Source organism: Dipodomys merriami, unplaced genomic scaffold, assembly GCF_024711535.1.
Source record: "Dipodomys merriami isolate MVZ:Mamm:240054 unplaced genomic scaffold, mDipMer1.0.p SCAF_22, whole genome shotgun sequence".
In the NCBI taxonomy this organism is placed as follows: Eukaryota; Metazoa; Chordata; class Mammalia; order Rodentia; family Heteromyidae; genus Dipodomys; species Dipodomys merriami.
This window is the reverse complement of record NW_027203604.1, coordinates 4613412-4633908: the sequence shown is the minus strand read 5'-3', so window position 1 is coordinate 4633908 and position 20497 is coordinate 4613412. Positions and strand designations below refer to the sequence as shown.

General features: G+C 34.2%; 1 protein-coding gene across 40 annotated transcripts in view; it reads right to left on the bottom strand.

Moving 5' to 3' along the window:
• Ptprd (protein tyrosine phosphatase receptor type D) overlaps nucleotides 1–20497 on the bottom strand; it is a 2013525-nt gene that overhangs the window by 1418810 nt on the left and 574218 nt on the right. The window lies entirely within an intron of this gene.

The window sequence follows — 20497 nt, the reverse complement described above, 5'->3', positions numbered from 1 at the left end:
GCATCCATGAGCACCAATGAAATAACTGAACTATTTTGTAAATAATTGAACATATTGAGGAATTAGTTCTGGAAGATTGTATTTTATGAAATTATGTTTATTATCTTTATTATTTGCTTTTGTCTGTATCTCAGTATTTTCTTTTCTCTGTCTGTCACTAAGACTTGAGGACTATCATTAAGGATTCTACCCCCCCTCATCTTTTCTGAACTTATTAATGCCAGAGTTTCTGATTTTCAGACATGCAGATCAAATAGATTTCTCTGAAGAAAACTGACATACTTGTTTCAAATACATTGAATATAGAAAAATTGCTTTTGGATGATATGTAGAGCACAAATCTCAGACATAGTCTAATCTTTTACATATATATCATTACACTAATACATGTTCCATAAATTATATTTTCTGCTAGTAAAGTAAAATAGCATGACCCTCTAACTTTAAAAAAACTTCAGAATGGCATTTAATAACTGTTATTCTACATATATTCATACATATGAATATATGCATGTATTAAATACATATGTAATATATACATGTACATATATATACATGTACATATATACACACATACATATATACACATGCATACATATATACATATATGTATTCTACATATATTCATACATAGAAATAATTGATGTCGGTATGTTAAGACTCTTGAAAGCACTTTAAAATGCATAGATGTTTTCTTAGTTATAAAAGAAAGGCTTTATTTTTTTTCCTTATGGCTAGGTGTTGATAGGAATGTCCTTCATACACAGAGAGATGAAACGTATTTTCAGTAAGGAGAAAGGGGATGACCTCTGAAATCTAAGGATATAGAGAAAAGCAAAATAAAGTAAGAAATCCACTGCCCATGCTCCTTCCTGTAACATCAGAATAGTCTTTCTCAGAGACTGTCACTCTAACCCAGTTGCCAGCCCCAGAATGCATGCTACTTTTTGGCTACAATAATAGCAAATAACTCAGCTTCCCCTGAAAAAGAGCTCTGGATAGTGGCTGCCCTCCCATAAAATGTATAATTTCATCTTCAGGTCCATTCATCTTGCATTTGGAAAAGAAACAGGTATAGACAACATACTCTGAAAAGAATAAGGGCACTAATTTCTATAATAAATTGACTCTGATTCTATGACAGGTGATATTATTTGAGACTTTATTACAAGTGATAGACTTATCATACATGAAATATAAGCAAGAGATTGGAGTGGACTAGGAAAAGCTTAATCCTTGGAGTTGTTTGGATCCCGTTGAGGGCAGTACTGTTACATTATGACTTTGGACCATTACACTGACCTCATAGAGTTTCAGTTTCCACATCTATAAAACTGGAAAATGGTGGCTCTGCTTTGCTGTGATATGTGCAATAATGACCATGAAAATGGAGTAAGATAAATCAGGAAAGCCACTCATCAGGTCTAGTGCATACTCAACTACTAGCATTGACATTGTACCTGTAGAGTGACAAAAAATCCTCCAGTCTGGATGTATGTCTTAGATGATGGACAGTATTAGAATCCACTCATACATGATGAATTGAGAAAGAGTACACTAGCACATACATTAACAGATTAAGTCTGTTCTGTAAGCAGTGTGACTGAAATACTATCATTCATTAGTATTCTTTGTTTATTTAAAAAATAGTCGTGTTAAAATCATCTTCTCCTGACTTGGATTTTTGTGAATGTATACATCTCAGTTTGTGGGCTAAAAACCTAAATGAGGATCAGATTCATACTTGGGGTATTTATTTCCTGCCTTCTTTTTGGTGTGTGAGAAATATAACTAACAGAATAGGTTTGTCTGAGTGAGTAATTGTGACTAAGATAATCTTTTTTGATTCCTTTTTTCCTTGTAATGGCACCATTTTAATCTTGAGAATTTTCTACTATTAAATACCACTGGATATGCCCAATAATGCAAGCTGAGTAAGCCACTATCATTTAATTGTTTGTGTGCCCTCAAGGGAGAAGAATGGGGATCAAGGAATTAATCCTGTGCTCCAAAAAGAGCTGAATAAACCAAGTTATAAGAATAGAAACAAATCAATAAAAATCAAACTGGGAAGTACAACTTGCCATTTTTTACTTTTTACTACATTTTAACTCTAACATTTGAATTATTTCAAAGTTTAAATAAGTGTTTTACCTTTGAACATATGTCTGTTTAAAACTATTTTAGAGTAACTGTAACAAAGCTATCTCAGTTACAAAGTTGATTTTAATGGTAGCTCTTCCGTATTTGAGACTATTTTCAATAAAACACAAGTTATATCATACTACCAATATAATATTTAACAAAATGTCAATATTCAATAATGAAATATTTGATCACAAAAGTAAATACTGTCAAAATGATTAGTATGGTTTACATGCTGTTTTTATTTTTATATTTCTATAGCTCTGAATGAACAGAGCTAAAGTTTTGTATATTGAAGGTTGTTTAGACTTGGTGAAAAAAACTGCCTATCAGTACGTTCTTATCTCATTAATTATTTTAAATTTCCTTAGTTTCTTTTTTTTGGGCGGGGGGGTCCGGTCGTGGGGCCTGAACTCTGGGCCTGGGGGTCCGGTCGTGGGGCCTGAACTCTGGGCCTGGGTGCTGTCCCTCAGCTCTTCAGCTCAAGGCTAGTGCTCTACCACTTAAGCCACAGTGCCACTTCCACCTTTTTTCTTTTTGCTTATGTGGTGCTGAGGAATTGAACCCAGGGCCTCAGGCATGCAAGGCAAGTGCTCTACCACTGAGCCACCTTCACAGCCCCTAGTTTCTTTGTTACTATGACAACATGTCTGAACAGAACAGCTTAAAGGAGAAAAAAAATAATTTTTGTCACAATAGTGCCAGAGTTATGGCATTGTATTTCAGGTCTATGAGAAGGCAGAACCATTCTGTTTGGAGGCTATGTGGAAGAAAGCTGCTTACTTTATGGCAGCCAGAAAGCAGAGAGTAGGCATGAGGATAGTGTGAGTACAGGACCTGTGACAAGTTATACCCTTTACATTCATGCCCAGTGACCCATTTTAGCCAATCAGACCTCGACCTCCCCAAAACAAAGTCCTGGGGCTGACTCCCGGTATTGGGGGAAAAAATACACAACAGTCTGATTCCTATGTCTTACAGCAGATCATTCAGAATGAGATTGAGACTGAGCTGGCTGAGAGATCAACCTCTCAAAAAGGAAGTGTGAGTTCAGTATGAGAAATTGGAGTTGGATATGATAAATTGAAGTAATTCTGTAGCTCATGGGTAGAGTACTTGCCTAACAGCTCAGTCTCTGAGTTCAATCCCTGGTATAGCAATGGATGTTATGTCTGTATGTAGAAAATATAACAAAATTAAGCCAGTTGTGATTGCTACATATAACATTAGTAGTAAAACCTTTTATTTTCTCAGTTTGATGAATTTTTCCTTGCAAGTACAATAAATGCAGGTGGGTTCAAAATAAGGTAAATATCATGCACATGCATTTGTTCTGACATATTCAGGTTCCTTGTATGAGTGTTTATTAATGTAACTGCAACGACCTCAGCAAAGATGAACCACATGGGCATTTCTAAAGTTAAATGAAAGATTAAGACAATGCTTGATAATAAATGTACTCATTATCTTGCCCATGTAATTGTAGCTCCTCTGTACAGTATTTTCACAATAAAAAAAGACTTCCTGTCACTTGATAATTTGTGTATTAGGATGGTTATATAGCTTACAAACCAACACATATGGTCAAGAACCTTTTCTGAAAGCAGCTATCAATGTGTTTGTCCTTCTTGCTATAGGCTGCTACCGAGCAAAATCCTAGCTCTCTCTCCCTGTGGCAGAAGTCTTGTCAACCACAATTCTTGTTAGAATTATTGTTCTGTTGTTTCTTTTTTGTTTAGAGAAATACAAAGCTGTCATCAGTAAACTTTAAATGCAAAATTATTCCTGCTTCTCTTTCTTTTTCTTATCAAGGAGATAGATGTGTCTAAAGTGAAACAAGGTTAATATCTAGTTAGTGAGGACTTTTTTTTTTGGGGGGGGGGTCCGGTCGTGGGGCCTGAACTCTGGGCCTGAGCGCTGTCCCTCAGTTCTTCAGCTCAAGGCTAGTACTCTACCACTTGAGCCACAGCGCCACTTCTTGCTTTTTTCTTTTTTCTTATGTGGTGCAGAGGAATGGAACCCAGGGCTTCAGGCATGCAAGCCACCTTCCCAGCCCCAAGTGAGGATTTTTTTCATGATAAATTAAAGCATGGTACAACTACTTAACTATAATAAGAAATATAAAGTAGCTTACCATTTAAAGTTCTACAATAAATTAACCACATATAATGGCATACACTTGTAATCCCAGTGGGAGGTAAAGGCCAAATAATTTCTTTTTTTTTTTAATCGTGAAAATACCATATAGAGGGGTTACAATTACATGGACAAGATAGTGAGTGCATTTCTTATCAAGCATTTTTGCCTCCTCCTTTGTTTCCCCTTTCCGTCCCTTCCCCACTTCACCCCACCCCCACCCCTAAATGCCTCTACCACCACCTCTCCCTAACCTCCACCCCGCCAAAGTTGTAAAGTTCGTTTTTCAACATAACCTCTTTTACATCTCATTTTTGCAATGGGTCCACCTGTATCCCTATTTAAACGATTTTTTCCCTTCCCCTCCACAAATTATATCAACATCAAATATAGTGAAAGCAGGGGTTATACCATGAGGGAGGTACATACAAAGCAACAAAGAAATCATCTTATAAATATGTTGGAAACAATCGCAAGAAAGAAAAGAAAACAGTTGAATTCTTATCTTGGGGTTCATTTCACTTAACATCAACTTGTCTGACAGTTTCTGTTTGTCTCAGACATATACTAGTTATTGCAAATAAGGGAAACCATGGGACTGATATTTCTTTGGGCCTGAGGCCAAATAATTTCTACTTCAATACTAGCCCTAGGAAAGTTACAGAAACACTATGTCAAAAACAAATTATGAAACAAAATGGCTGGGGACTCTAGTCAAGTGGTAGAGCAATATCTTAGTCTCTGTCTTCAACTGAACCCTAGGTTCAATCTCCAATATTATAACACTCTTCTTTAATAATTTAGTATTGATGTAGATACATTTTTGAGGAAATCATGTGCTTTCTAGAGGAGTCAATTAAGCATTTGATAATTACAAATTATTCCTTTTGCTTTGTAAATCCTTCTCATATGTATGATAGGAGGATACCTGGAGTCTATTTGGTATTTAAGTGATAGGCTCTGTGCATAAAAAATATTTCTTGTTTCTTCTGTTATATTGGATGAAGTTCTACTATACATATTTGTAGAACTAGTTGGTTTGACATATCAATTCTAATCTTGTATGTCCTCACTTTAGTTTATATTTTTTCAATGATTAAAAGTGTGATATTAACATTCAATATTATTATTGTATGATTTATTTTTCCTTTGATATAATGAGTTTTGCCTAAAATGTTTCTGGAGCTCCATTTGTAGCTGACTTTATATGAAAATTGTTATATATTCATGATCTTTTCTCATTATGAAATGTTCTTTAGGACAGGAAAATAATGTCCACTTCATAGGTGAGAACTCAAAAATTCAGAGATGTTACTTAATATGCCATAGTTTCAGATTAAGACTTTTGTTCTTTTTAATTCCCCATTGTCTACAAAAAGGAATTATGAATTTCACTCACTTTCACACTTTTTTTTTACTATATTAATTATATATACAGAATTTTATACAGAAAACTCCATGATTACAAAGCATTCTATGTTGCTAATGAACTTAAGAGTTGTTAACTACAGTGACTTTTGTTGCTAAAAGTTTTGAAGTATCATTAAAATGAGATTTACTGTAGAAAATGCTATTTAATTATATTATTCAATAATATATTGGCTTATATATTATATTAGTTAAAATTATATTTTATTCACATGCTTCTCAGTTTGGCATATTTCACTGATATAAAGAACCCCAGCCTTCGTGAGACAAATGACAGGAGAAAAGTTCATATTTTAAAATAAACATTTCAACTAGAGCTACATTATGCATATACCAACAGTTATATTATACATATACTAATAGATACTCGATATACCATACATATATGTGTATATTTCCAAATGTATATATGAATCATATATATGATACAAATATATGTATGCTATGAATATGCATATACCTATTTATACATGGATAAATATGTATATACAATTATGTATACATACATATTTCCTAATAATTTTGGCCCTCACTTCCAGGTAACAAAAAATAGCTGATGCAATAAAATACATAGTTATTTCTGTATTTAACCAAGATTATTTCCCCTTTATAATTCATGAAAATTTCTACTCATTTTATGGAGCATTCAAAAAGTGCCTTAGTACTTTACTTCATTAGGTAGTTTGGGGTTGAATAACTAAAGCACCTTGGAGATATGGGATTTGTAAATGGTAATGGCCACATAACATTCACTAGAGTAATCCTATTGTGGATAATCCAGTAAAGATAATTCCTTCAGACAGGTGTCTTATTCACTTGAATAAAACTCTAGACACCTACCTGGGCAGCTTTTGTGTAATTTACTTTTATAGCTTTTAGTTTCAATTGGATTTTTATAGACCTAATGGCTTGGGAAATGACTATGGGCAACAATAATTCAGAATTGACCTTTTCAGTGTTACCCTCTTTTTCATTGGTGTAGCTAGCAAGGCATCTAATTGAATTTGTCAGCAACAAAAATATGTGCACTAACAGCTGTTAAGTTACAGTTTTGTAATTATTGTTATTACTCTAGATAAATATTTAAGTAGTTAAGGAAACTATGGCAGTAGAACAAGGTCATCCACAGTAACACAAAGCCAATGTGTTGGTATGAAAATAATTTATACATAATCATTCTTCTTTAGGAACAAAGCCTTACGAATAATTGCAAGTAAAATTCCACCCAACTGACAATTCTACTCTGAGGCTGCCTGGGATAAAGTAGAAATGGATAATTACATTTTTATATAGGTATGTGGAAAGTCAATCTTTGCCTTGATTTCAATCTAGGGATAATTATAAGACATGCATTCTCTACTGAAAAACTAATTGAGACAATACTAGGTAGCTCACCTACACTAATAGAAGGAGAAAAGAGAATAAAGAGGAAAAGGAAGAGGAGAAGGGAATGGATGGTAGGCAGAGGAGGAAGAAGAGACCATAATAGTAATCCATAGCTATGATCATTTTAAAATCGTATGCAATTTATTACTGATCTGGTAGATTAGAGGAACTGAGCATATATGAGAAGGTTCTTTCTTAAAAACTTTACTAAAAGGTTCTTTTTAAACCAAAATTCATTCAGGTTACTCCCAAGCAAAATTTAGAAGCCTAGGTATACCACTGATGTATTTTGTACCGAGCATCTACTCCAACTTCCCAGTCATAAGCTGACTGAATTTGGTACTTCTCTTTATGGTGATAGTTGAGTACAGTCCCAGGCTTCAATCACCTCTCGCTTTCTCTAACATTGTGTCTCCAAAACTTGATGTGTTCTAGGTAAATACAGAAATCTGACTTCATGCCGATATATTTGATAAATATGTACTCAATGGATTCAGTGTGTTTTGTAGTTATACCCTTTATCATATTATCACTGATATTTTCTGCATGTTATCAACTATTAGATCATGGTTTAAAAATGTTAATAACATTAAAACTTGTTTAAAAATATAGCTCTTTAGAGTAAATACTGGATTATGAATATGTGAGTAATATATCAATCCATGTACCTAGACAGGGGACCGGGAAAATAAACAAAGATATAAAAGTGGAAATTTTCATAGAAATGTCAAGTTGTAGGTATAGAAAAAAACAAAATAATTCATAAATCATCCAGGGAATCTTAAACTAAAGAAGGAAGAACATGATATTTACATATTCAAGGTATTTCTCTGTAAGTTTCTTATTAAGTTTGAAAGAAAATTAGAATTTTGAGTAAACAATGAGTTGCTTTTTCTAAATTTGTTTGGGGGACAAACAATGCTGTTAGAAATATTATTGGAAATGACATGTAAACATACACATTTCCATGTATTTCTTGGAGACTTATACATTTTTATTTATTATTATTATTATTATAAAGTGGATATTCAAGGGACCATCTCATATGTCAGATAATGAGTATATTTCTTTTTGGATAATGTTACTTCTTCCATTGCTCTCTCCCAGTTTCCCCCTCGGTTCCTAACCACATACTTCATTTTCAACATAGCGTCTGCTGATTACTACTGCTGCGTTTGTTCACCTTTGTCCCTCCTTTTCTGTGTTCTAGGGGGTTTGTAACATAGTAAGCCACCTTGATCCCCCTAAGAAAATACCAATACTTTCTTTGACACTAATGATTTAATTTACATGACCAATAGCAATCTATGTCTAATTCATTTATTCTCCATCAACAATAATTTTGTCCCTTAGCATTTCATTTTTATCTCTTTTCTGGTCAATTATTGACAACATATTTTCCTATGTGTATATATAAAACACATGCTCTTGTTCTTTGTCCACTTCTTGTTGACTTATCTTTCTGTGTATTAATCTTTGTTATTTTGTATTGTTTGTTATGGTAACATAATGTTTTACAGGTTAATTTGAGGGTTATTACAATATAAGGATATTCCATTGCAATAATTTAATTAAGCTATATTGTAATTATATATAGATTTATGATCACTGAAGACATTCTTGAAAATTTATTTCTCTCAAACAGCAAATGTTAAAATGTGACAATTAAGAAAGTCTGTCCTTGGCTTAAGAATTCACAAATAAACCAAAGGCAGATCAGATTCCAGAAACAGAACTTGGTAAAATAAAAGTTGTTTTATTTACTAATAAAAGGAGACAGAGTGCAAAGAAGAAGAGAAGTAGGAAAGAGGAAAAAATGAAAGAAACTGAAGAACCAGCAGGGAAGGAAAAAAGCTAATAAACCTGAAATTCAGACACTGTGACCTTATTTTTACATTATGTTCATATAAGTCCTATAAATTTCAGACAATATTGATTGAGTTTTCTTGTATGTATCTGTCAGTATTAGAAGATTCTAAAAATTAGAAATTGCAAGAACAAAACAAATTCTGTCAGAAATTTTATCACATTTTGGTCTTTTTAAATACGTCATCAATATTTTAAGTCTTAAATTTAAACCTTATTAGAAAATCTTTTATATATATATATATATATATATATGATGTGGAATATGATCAATCTTACAGGCTAAATGTTTTAAGTGTTTTCTCCCTCTTCTTTTTATTATTAATTAACAACATATTAATTGACATACATTAAAACAAAAGAGAGCCAAGTGCTGGTGGCTCGTGCCTATAATCCTAGCTACTCAGGAGGATTAGGGTTCAAAGCCAGCCTAGGCAGGAAAGTCCGTGAGACTCTTAGTTCCAATAAACTACTCAGAAAACCAGAAGTGATGCTGTGTTCAAGTAGTAGAGCACTATTTTGAGCTGAAGAGCTGAGGGACAGCACCCAGGCCCAGAGGTCAAGTCCCATGACTGCCAGATGGAAAAAAAAAGAAAAAAGAATTTTATTTGATCATTTCATAGCATACCTTGAATACGTTAACCTTTGTGTTGTATTCCCTAAACTTCTTTTTTTTATTTTTTTTGTCCAGTTGTGGGCCTGAACTCTGGGCCTGGGTACTGTCCCTCAGCTCTTCAGCTCAAGGCTAGTGCTCTACCACTTGAGCCACAGTGCCACTTCTGTCTTTTTTTCTTTTTGCTTATGTGGTATGGAACCCAAGGCTTCAGGCATGCAAGGCAAGCACTCTACCACTGAGTCACTTTCCCAGCCCCTAAACTTCTTATCTCTCCTTTTCTCCCTCTGTTTTTCAGTGTCTTGTAGGTTTCTTTATGCTATCTTCGTACACACACACACACACACACACACACACACACACACACTACATTTATTTATAACATATGATAAATGTTTTCAAATGTCCTTTCCTTTAGGGATCTGATTTGACACTTCAAAAAATAGCTTAAATTCAAATAGCTTTGTAGTAATGTGCTCCTACATGATTGTGAATACTAATCAAACACACCCTCATACACACACTCATACACACACACATTTTAACTCTTTAAGTATCATTGTGAAGCCATCGATGTAAAAAATTAAAGTTTAGAGGAATCCTTGACAACTATTTTAATTTTATATGAACTTACTGTCAGATTTTATCACTTGACTAATCCACAGATGCACGGTTAGAAACTATAGAAGACCTCCTACTTTGAAAGAGGAACCATTTGCAAAACTAAAGAATGCTATCAGGTTATTTGGACTCCATTTTCCTTTGCTTGAAATGATACAATGACTTTGGCTGACACAGTACAATCCATTCCTTTAAACGGATACCAGCATTGTTTGTTATCATAGATTTACAACATTAAAATATTCTAAGAATTAGAAGTTCATCACTTTATATCAATGAAACTGGAAATGCTAATGTTTGCTTCACCCTTCCCTACTTCTGTCACCCTTCTTCAATCTGAAAATTGTTATTCACCCTCTGAATGGAAATATTTCTTCTGGGAACTTTTACAAGGCCTATATGCTGTGTATGTTTCTGTGTAAACTCCATTATACACAACAATTTGGGTCTCTTCTATCCAATGTTGCTGGTTGCTCATTAGTGGTCCTGCATTTGACCCCATCATGAATAGTCTAACAGATCCTTTTTTTCTTTGCCGGTTGTGGGGCCTGAACTCTGGGCCTGGGCGCTGTCCCTCAGCTCTTCAGCTCAAGGCTAGCATGCTACCTTGAGCCACAGTACCACTTCCATCTTTTTCTGCTTATGTGGTACTGAGGAATCAAACCCGGGACCTCATGCATGCAAGGCAAGCACTCTACCACTGAGCCACCTTCCCAGCCTCAGATTCATTTTTATATTAGAGAATACAATAGTCAGATAATTTCACAGGCTAATTTCCAAATGTAGTCAATGACACTTGAGAGGATCTACCTGGGGGTTATACAAAGATGTCAGGAAGGAGAAAGTCAGACATCTTGCGGAAATGCTTCTATGTAAGTCACCTGTGACCATAGGGGTTTAACCTGGGAAACAAAGCTGTTTGGACAGCACAGTAGGGTTCTGATAGATCCTCCAAGACATGTAGGACCTTGAATGAACCAAACCTAGGAATATGAGCCTTTTCCTTGTGATTATATTTGATGTTAAGCCTCCATTACTGAAGCAGCTGTCTTTATATTTCTTTCTGATGTTTTTGTTCACTGCTCTCAGCAATAATCTTCTAATTTATTGGCACAATCATTAAGTGAAAAATGAATATTTACTGAGTATAATAGACAATCTCTTTTCCTATTGTTTGGATATTTCCTGCAAGAACACTGCTGTTTGCTTTAGGAAATATCTGGAAGGGAAATAAGGCCAATAGGTATTTGTCTCACAAAAAATAAAAGCCAACATATGTATGATTTACACAGTGGGTATTTCATTTTAAGTTATAGGGGAAAATCATTGAACTAATTTATTGCACTTCATATAGATTGGGTAGTGGTTAAGATTTACATTGATTAAGTTTTATTTTAGCCATGAAAATGAATAAAATGCTCTAAATGGGAGCCAAATGCCGAATTCCCATTTTAATACTGATTTGTTCCCTTAATTGTTTTCTTGTTCTCAATAACTCATTGTTATAGAGCAGAAAGCCCATTGAATTATATGGTTGTAATTAGGTTTGTTCTCCTAACATGTTTTATGTCTTAGTATTTTTATGCCTCTAAAAAAGTCTTATATGGGCTTATATAAAGGTGATCTTTGATGGAATTTTAATTTGTCTCAAAATAATGTAGTAATAAAAGTATATGCACGTTGCTCACATTTCAAAAGTTAAAATGAAATGAAAATATTTTATCTTCTTATTCATAATGCTTACCTTTACTTTAGGATTTTTTTGACAGGGAGAACAAACAAAACTTAATCAGATTTCAGTAATTCACCATATTTGTATATTAGATATAACTAGATCATTGCTATGATTAAATATAATGATTTAAATATACAGCCAATAGACATTTTCCAAAAATTTTCTTCAGAGATCAGAATCCATCATATTTGGAAAGTCTTTTATTACCAGAAAAACTTCAAATTTCATTACATATTTTCAATGAAACATATACTTAATCCCATTCAATAGTAGATTCTTAAAATTTTTATGTATTGTTTTCTATATGAAAAACTGAATTCCAGCTATATTCCAACTTCCCCGAAAACTTTTCCAATAAGGACTTGAGAGCCTCTCTTGGAAAAGGAATGTGGGTCTTCTCCTGCATCCACTCAAGCCTTTTTCTATATGTATGTCTTTGAAAAGCAAAGACCTTGTGCATCCTCAGTAAAAACAGAACTGTCTATGCACAATTTCTTTTGACTACTTTAGGCTAGCAAAGCACTCCATGTAAAGCTACCTTAATCTTCAAATATTTCACAAACCTCTGCATTTATTGTTAGTCTTTATTGGATTATTTTCCTGTGATAACAATCAATATTATATATATTATACTATATACCCTATGTACAGTGCATATACACTATATAGAATAGTATATAGCTTAGTACATTCAATATAGTATATAAATATATGGTATGCATATTATATATAATATGTGTATATCATCAGACCTTAAACTTATCCTTGGTGGTTTTCTGAAAATAATGTGAGTCACTACATATTTATGTGCAAACTACAATCTTATTCTTTGTACTTAAATCCTAAAATTATTTTCCTATTACCTACTGAGACTACTATATTACATTGTAAATAAAGCTTATGTAAAAATACTTCAGAAGTCTTTAATTTCTACATATCTAGAGTGGGGGAAAGTATAGTGAACAGGAGACACTTTTTATTTTCATGATTAATATACCACATGCTTGCTCTAAAAATTACTTCTTAAGTTTTATATTTTAAAGTGCCTTCAATGGTAATGATTATTAATCTTTGTTAATTGTATCAGAACATATTTTTCATAAAATTTTGATGTGCCTTTATTGTTCTTAATACTGTACAACTTATTTTCAGTTATATATGCTTTATGTATTTTCATTCTGAGAGAAAAATATTTTCAACTACATTAAAAGTTTTTTTCAAATATTTTGGGAGGGTAATATTTCCTTTGTTAATATTAATAAAATGTGTTTGATATAACAACTGCTTTGAATCATGTATTTTACGATTAGCCTTGTTATATTAAAATTAAAATTTTACTACTTTTAAAATAAATAATAGTATTCATTTATTCTAGATTACATTGGCACAGTGTTATATAAATGGTGGTCCCTCTGCCTGGGAAGGTAGTTTTCTCCTGAAATGATGTCTATGTGTTGTTTTTTATGTTTTATTGTTCAATGTGAATGTGTGTCTTAAGAAAAATATCTTGGGTTATAAATCTTTTATGATTATACAATCCCAACACTGTCATTATAATTGTATAATGAGCTCTCACAATGTGATACTTCAAAGAAATAAAACACTGCATTATCTTCAGCACTGTAATCAGATGTCTCATTTTACTCCTCCATGTATTTTCAAGTTTAATTCACTTACACATCTCCATTTTCTAAAATCCTTCAATAAATTTTAGAATTTTGTGATTATCAAAATAAATATGAGCCTACATGTATATAAAATAAGCATAATCTCCACTATTTGATAGCCAGACTTCATTTGGTTTTACTAGAGATTGCCAGCTCTTGACATTGGAGCATTCCTATTCCTTTTACAATTTCTTCATATATATAAGAGAGGTTTAAAGAAGATGTCTTGCTAAGCACATCCCAATGTGCTTATTTACAACAGAGCTCAGAAACGTTGAAAACCTAGGTAACTTTTCAATCACTTTCCTACTTTAAAAAATAAAGAACTAGATGTTATTTGAAGACCTCCCTGGGCAATCCTTCCCAACTGAATTAAAAAAAAAGTTGAGTACATAACTTACCCCAAATAAAGAGAGGGACCTCTGTCTCTAAGGAGACAATTGCACAGATTAAACATCTGTGCTAAAGTTTGGAGACACTTCAATATCACACTTTGATAAATATATAGACTAGGAAAGGATCCTAAACCAATGGAAGATCAAGTAGGTCTGCATAAATCTCAAGAAGGAGAAACTAGAGGCAAGGCATGATGCTTAGGGTTAAGGAAGAGTTGTTTGAGTGGTGAATTTGGGGAGGGTAGCACGTGAATAAACGATACCCATGTCTCTAGCGATTAATGGTGGTTCTGAAGAGACTGCAAATGTATAAATGATGAGAGTAGCAGCTTTAAAATTTTATCAGTGCAGGCCAGTACCATTAACAAGAACCTGTTAACTTCCCATAATTTTTCTCACCCAATGCAACCCAAAGCTCAACATTCTCAAACTGTATGAGGAATAAGGTACAAAGTGCAAAAGGAGAGAGACAAAGAAGTTAATCCTTCGATACCTGGACTACTCACTTACAAACTGTCCAGACTAGTAGAGAAGATTGATCTCTATATAAAAATAGCCATGGGATTGGCATGAATTGAGATTGTGCTTAAAGATATAAAAATGATGGCAGGTGGAATCAAGAATTATGGCCCCACAGGCAGAAAAGGTCAGATAAGATGATGTTAAGTGAAATGAAGTCCAAGAAAAGGACACAAGGGTTTTTTTTCTTTCCTGCTATTGTTTCTAAAGTATGTATAAGGTACCACATGATTTTTTGTTGCTTTGTATGTCCCTCCCCCACAGTATAACCCCTGTTTTCATTGTATTTGTTGGCATAATTTGGGGAGCAGAAGGGAAAAAAACAAATTGTTTAAATAGGGATACCGGTTGACCCATTGCAACAAGGAGATGTTCAAGACACAATGTTGAAAAATGAACTTTAAAATTTAAGGGAGGGAAATGGGGAGGGAAGGGAGGAGTGTAGTTGTAGGGATGGGAGGGAAGGGATGATAGGGGAAAAACAAAGGAAGAGGCAACAATACTTGATAAGAAATGTACTCATTACCTTGCTCATGTGATTGTAACCCCTCTGTACAGTATTTTCACAATAAAAAAACTTTATAAAAATAAAAAAGAATTATGGCCTATGTGTTTCAAAGAGCAGGAAAATAACCATTCTGAAAGAGTGAATTTAAAAAGACAATGATAAAAAGAATAAAATCACCTCTGTTGATTTTATACTCCATTCACAATAGTTACAGTAATAAACCCACCTTCAAAAAGGGACAAGGTTTTCAGATTATAGTAGCTCTGTTAAAAGCAAACAGACCTAATTCTGTGCTTCTCCATGCTTTCAATGTAGTTCTTACAACATACAGTTTTATCTGACCATGACTTTGACCAAACCAAGGAGGTAAGGTGTAGATTCCAGTATATTACCCATTTACAAGAACTATTTCCTTAGAAAAGGAACTTGTGGTCTCACAAGCAAGGATGACACTTGGTCTGGTTATGTAATTTTTTTTAAAGACATGAGAAGGATATGAAACTGCAGTACACCACAAAACCTACAGTACTGCTCAGGTGACAGAGAAATAACTCCAATCGATTTTAACATCCCATTAAGCCAGCCAGCAAACAAGAGAATGTATCGTCTGCAGTAATGAAGCATTCCTCTAGAGACTTAGCCTTGGTAGAATAAATAAGAAGGGGTAATTCCTTCTATTAATTCAGTTCACTCTGGCCATTGATAGGAATATTGAGTCAGATGCTTGAAAATATCACAGTTGATGAAAAATAGTCTTCTGTAACCAAACAAAGGTTGAAATACAAAGTGAATGGTTAATTTTAATATGTCATTTATATGAAGGGAAGTAAAACTTCCTCTTCTAGTAATTAAAATATATTGAGCAAATGGATAAAAAGCCTTCCTTTTGCTAGTCAAAACACTTCTTTGAGTAAAACAATGAATATAAAAGCTAAGGGGAAATAGAAGTGTGTAGGATTTGACTTTTGTTAAGCTGATAAGAAAACATGATTCCTCAGTTCATAAGTATGTCTCAGCATATGCACTGATGCAGCCTTGAATCAATATTTCAGCCATGCCCAGTTTACACATGAAAGTAGTAGCATATGTTTAACTTCAGGTCCGATGTGCTATTAAATTTTAAGGTATGAGAAATTATGTTCATTTAACTACTATACATGCAAATCTTCTATTACTGCATATATGACACTGAACATTAGGGTCACTGACATGATCATATATTGGATTTTTTTCATAATTATGGGACATGATATAGTCATCCTGTGAGCAAACACACCCATGCACATATTCATGTTATGTAGTTCATCAGCATCCTTGCTATTAGTTTCAGTACTCTTTATAATTACCACAATTCACTGATGCTCAAATCTTTATATAAAATTATGTATGTAATATTTTATATAACCTACTATATCATATAATACATTTTAGATCATATCTATAGCATTTATAATTCCTGCTCCAATGTAAATTATATGTAAATGTTACTATATTGTATTCTTTAGAGAATAAATAATGACAGGAAGAAAAATAATGAGAGAAAAAATGTTTTTAAGTATTTTTAATCTGTGTTGGTAGAATCAGTTGCAGAAACTGAATATAGAGAATTACTATATATATATATATCTGTTAGAAAATACTAAAATAACAATATTAAGTGAAATTTATAGTACAATAGGACAGAGTAAATGGTAATATTCCAGCATTACCTCCCAATTGGGAATGTATTATTTATTTTAGAGTCACTTAATGGATACAGTTTCCACTGAAGCATTTCAAACATGGCTTAAAAATCTATTGAATTACATTTTTAGCTTCCTGTTTTATATCTAGATAGGGGATTTCCAAGTGTTCATGATAGAATTGATAAGAGAGGTCAGAAGATACAAAACGAGTCAAAGATATTCTCCAGTTCTATTTGTAGGAAACAAGCATAGAAGGCCCTTTAATCCATAGGAATACATAAGATAAAATAAAGTCTCAAAAATACTGTAAATTCTGTTTTAATATATTAGTAGTTAAGGAGATAATGTGTCATTAAATATCAGACATATTTGTTTTGTCTCAGGAATGAAACATTGATTTGAATGTCATGACCTATAAATCATTGAAACTACTCAATTAGATAGGTCTGATCATGAAAGCTATTGACTGAAAGGAAACACTCACAATTGAGCATATCTCAGCAGGCTATCTAGGAAACTACAAGCTTCGGGGAAACATAAGTGTTACATGTTTTAAGGGCCTGGTGGTGTGTTCGAGAGAGAGGAAGTGTATACTCTGAGGCATCTTAAAGGTGTGATCAATAGGGGTCCTGGGCCTTGAGCACTACATATGAGTTATGTAGTAAAAAGACAAAACAGTCAACTTGTTGCCACCATATCCCATCGCATTCTTAGCCTTGGAATCTCTGCTTTGTTAAATTTTCCACCAGTGACCTTGTATAATGCTGCTTATAGCTTCACGTTTTCCTAGGAAGACAGCAAACTAATGTTTCCTTGTTTAGCATTGTGCATATGGTAAACAGCAGTCAATGCAAACATCCTAGTGTGGTGATTGACAACTGAGAATCCAGAATAGGAAAGTACAATAAAATTATATAGTAAAATTGATATGTCATACGCTTACTCTTTCTCTAGATGAAAGTCATGGGCAGTTTCTATGGTTTCAGGACAGAGAATCTAATACCAGTTAATAATGTACTTTTAGGGGCTGGGAAGGTGGCTCAGTGGTAGAGCGCTTGCCTTGCATGCCTGAGGCTCTGGGTTCGATTCCTCAGCACCACATAAGCAAAAAGAAAATAGCTACAAGTGGCACTGTGGCTCAAGTGGTAGAGTGCTAGCCTTGAGCTGAAGAGCTGAGGGACAGTGCTCAGGCCCAGAGTTCAAACCCCACGATGGGAACCCCCCCAAAAACCCCAATAATGTACTTTTAGAAACAAGTAAGATAGATAACATATGTTATGATTTAGTAAGGGGGAAACTGACCTTTGAAATACTGTTGATTTAAATTGTCTATTAGCTAGGTAGTCTGTAGTGAAATAGTAAGAGTAATTTATGACTAACAGGGTTGTTCTAGGAAAGCTTTTATTTATTAAATTGTTGAAAGGATAGTGTTAGCAAGATATCTCTCTGTTATAGAAAACTATGTGATTTTTGAAGAGACAGGTGGTTAAATAGTTCCTGGATAATATGATATGAGTAGATGTCAAATTAGTTCAGCAGCATTAGACTAAGTGGAACTCCCAAATAAGTGGAGTCATCAATTAGCATTGCTTTTGTATTCAACATTTAATCATATCTGGTTCCTCTAGAGTGTCCTGTATTTGTCATTCACTGTCCTCTGTGCTTGGCTTTGGGTTTGGATAAAGGCTTGACTTGTTAAGTGTGAACTCTTCCTGTAAAAAGAGTAAGGAAGACTTCATACTTAATAGCTAAAGGAAGTTGGCTTGTTGAAAAGCAATTGCTATAGATTTGTACAGAAGCAGTTTGGATCAAAGGATTTCTTATGATCACCACATAGTATCTTGTCTTCTCTTTATAGTATAGCATCTGGGAATCGCGCTAGTGAAGGCTCCCTTAAAAACAATGCTTTTGAGGGCTGGAAAGGTGGCTCAGTGGTAGAGCGCTTGTCTTGCATGCATGAGGCCCTGGGTTCAATTCTTCAGCACCACATTAGCAAAAAGAAAAAAGCCCGGAGTGGCCTTGTGGCTCAAGTGGTAGAGCGCTAGCCTAGAGCTGAGGGACAGCGCCCAGGCCCAGTGATCAGGCCCCACAATTGGACCTCCCCCCCAAAAAAAATGGAAAAAAAAACAATGCTTTTGATTTTGTGGTCTCTGTGTCTTGAATATGTTTATTTGATTTGGGGAAGAGAAAGGGGGAGGACAAAATGGGGAGATCAAAGGGTGAATCAATGAAACAGTGACACTCACAAGGCTCTATGTTGGAAATGAACTTTACAACCTGAAGGGGAGGGAAAGTGGAAGAAAAAGAGGGAGGGGAAACAGTGTTGGATAAGAAATGTACTCATTACTTTACTTATGTAACTGTAAGCCCTCTGTACATCACCTCTACCCTAAAATAAAATATTATTTTTAAAAGAAAAGAAACAAAAGGAGTAAGCAAACCTGTGACTAAGGTATACTATCATGCAGTAGGAATGAATGATGCCTGTCAACATAAAAATATGAAAACCGTGTTTTTGGAGATACGTAACAATGAAACATGTATCTTTCCAATTATTTGGTTCTTTGATTCTCTATAATAACCCCATTTTTGTATTTTCCACAATTTCCAGAAGGATAATATTCAGATTATTACTGGGTACTGCTCTACAACCTTTTAAACTTGAGCCAGCCAATCATGTCCACATTAGGGGTATTCACATGTACATTTAAATGGACAAATGCAAAAGCACACAATTGGTGTGCTGCAGCATGCAGTACATCTATTCCAGCTAATTCCCAAAATGAATTTTTCCACACTCCTTGAGTGGCCAGCATAATTTTGGCAGTTGATAACGAGTGGGTAGAAGCAAAGGATTTCTTGAACTGAGGTTGCCAAAATTCTTGAGTGGCTTCTATACATATTGATTTTCATTGTCACTTTTAAATATTCAGTTGTGCTTACTTTATACTTTTTTATTGTTACTTATCTGTAAAGTCAGCAGTCACATTACTGCTGTAATTTTGAGCACAATGTAAACACATTTGAGAGCAGGCTTGCATGGTTAAGCCCGTGGAAAGTGCTCTAAAGTTCCTCAAGGTAAAAAGTGGGGATGAGAAATAGCTGCGAGACTAAAGTTTAGAGGAACTGACAAAGTGCAAATGGTATTTTGAATGATGAGTTATACCTAAGACTATTTACAGGAGAATGTGAAAGTGTGTATTATGTCTATGTGTCTCTGTGTATGTTTCTCTGTACTTAAGAGTGAGAGAGAAAAGAGAGAATTTTATGAGTGGTAATCGTGAGAGATGGTAGTTGAGACAAGTTTGATACTAAGACATATGAATGCTGTCTGTATATCATAGTGCTTAAAATTTACCTTCAGGATTCACAATAAATATTATGAGTAAAATATACTGATGAGATTTGTCATTCTTATGTGATTGTAGCTTTACACGTTTATGTAGGTGTATTGGTTAGTCACATTGTCAATGTGCAGAATATCATAAACATTAGCTGGAATTAATACTGGTAAAACCTTAGAATTTAAAAAAATACTAGTTTCTTGGGGCTAGGAATGTGGCTCAGTGGTAGAGCCCTTGCCTTGCATGCCTGAGGCCCTGGGTTTGATTCCTCAAGCACCACATAAGCAAAAAGAAAAAAGCCGGAAGTGGTGCTGTGGCTCAAGAGGTAGAGCGTAGCCTTGAGCTGAAGAGCTGAGGGACAGCACCCAGGCCCAGAGTTCAGGCCCCACGACCAGACCCCCCGCCAAAAAAAATACTAGTTTCTTTTCCAGTATATAATTTTACCTCTA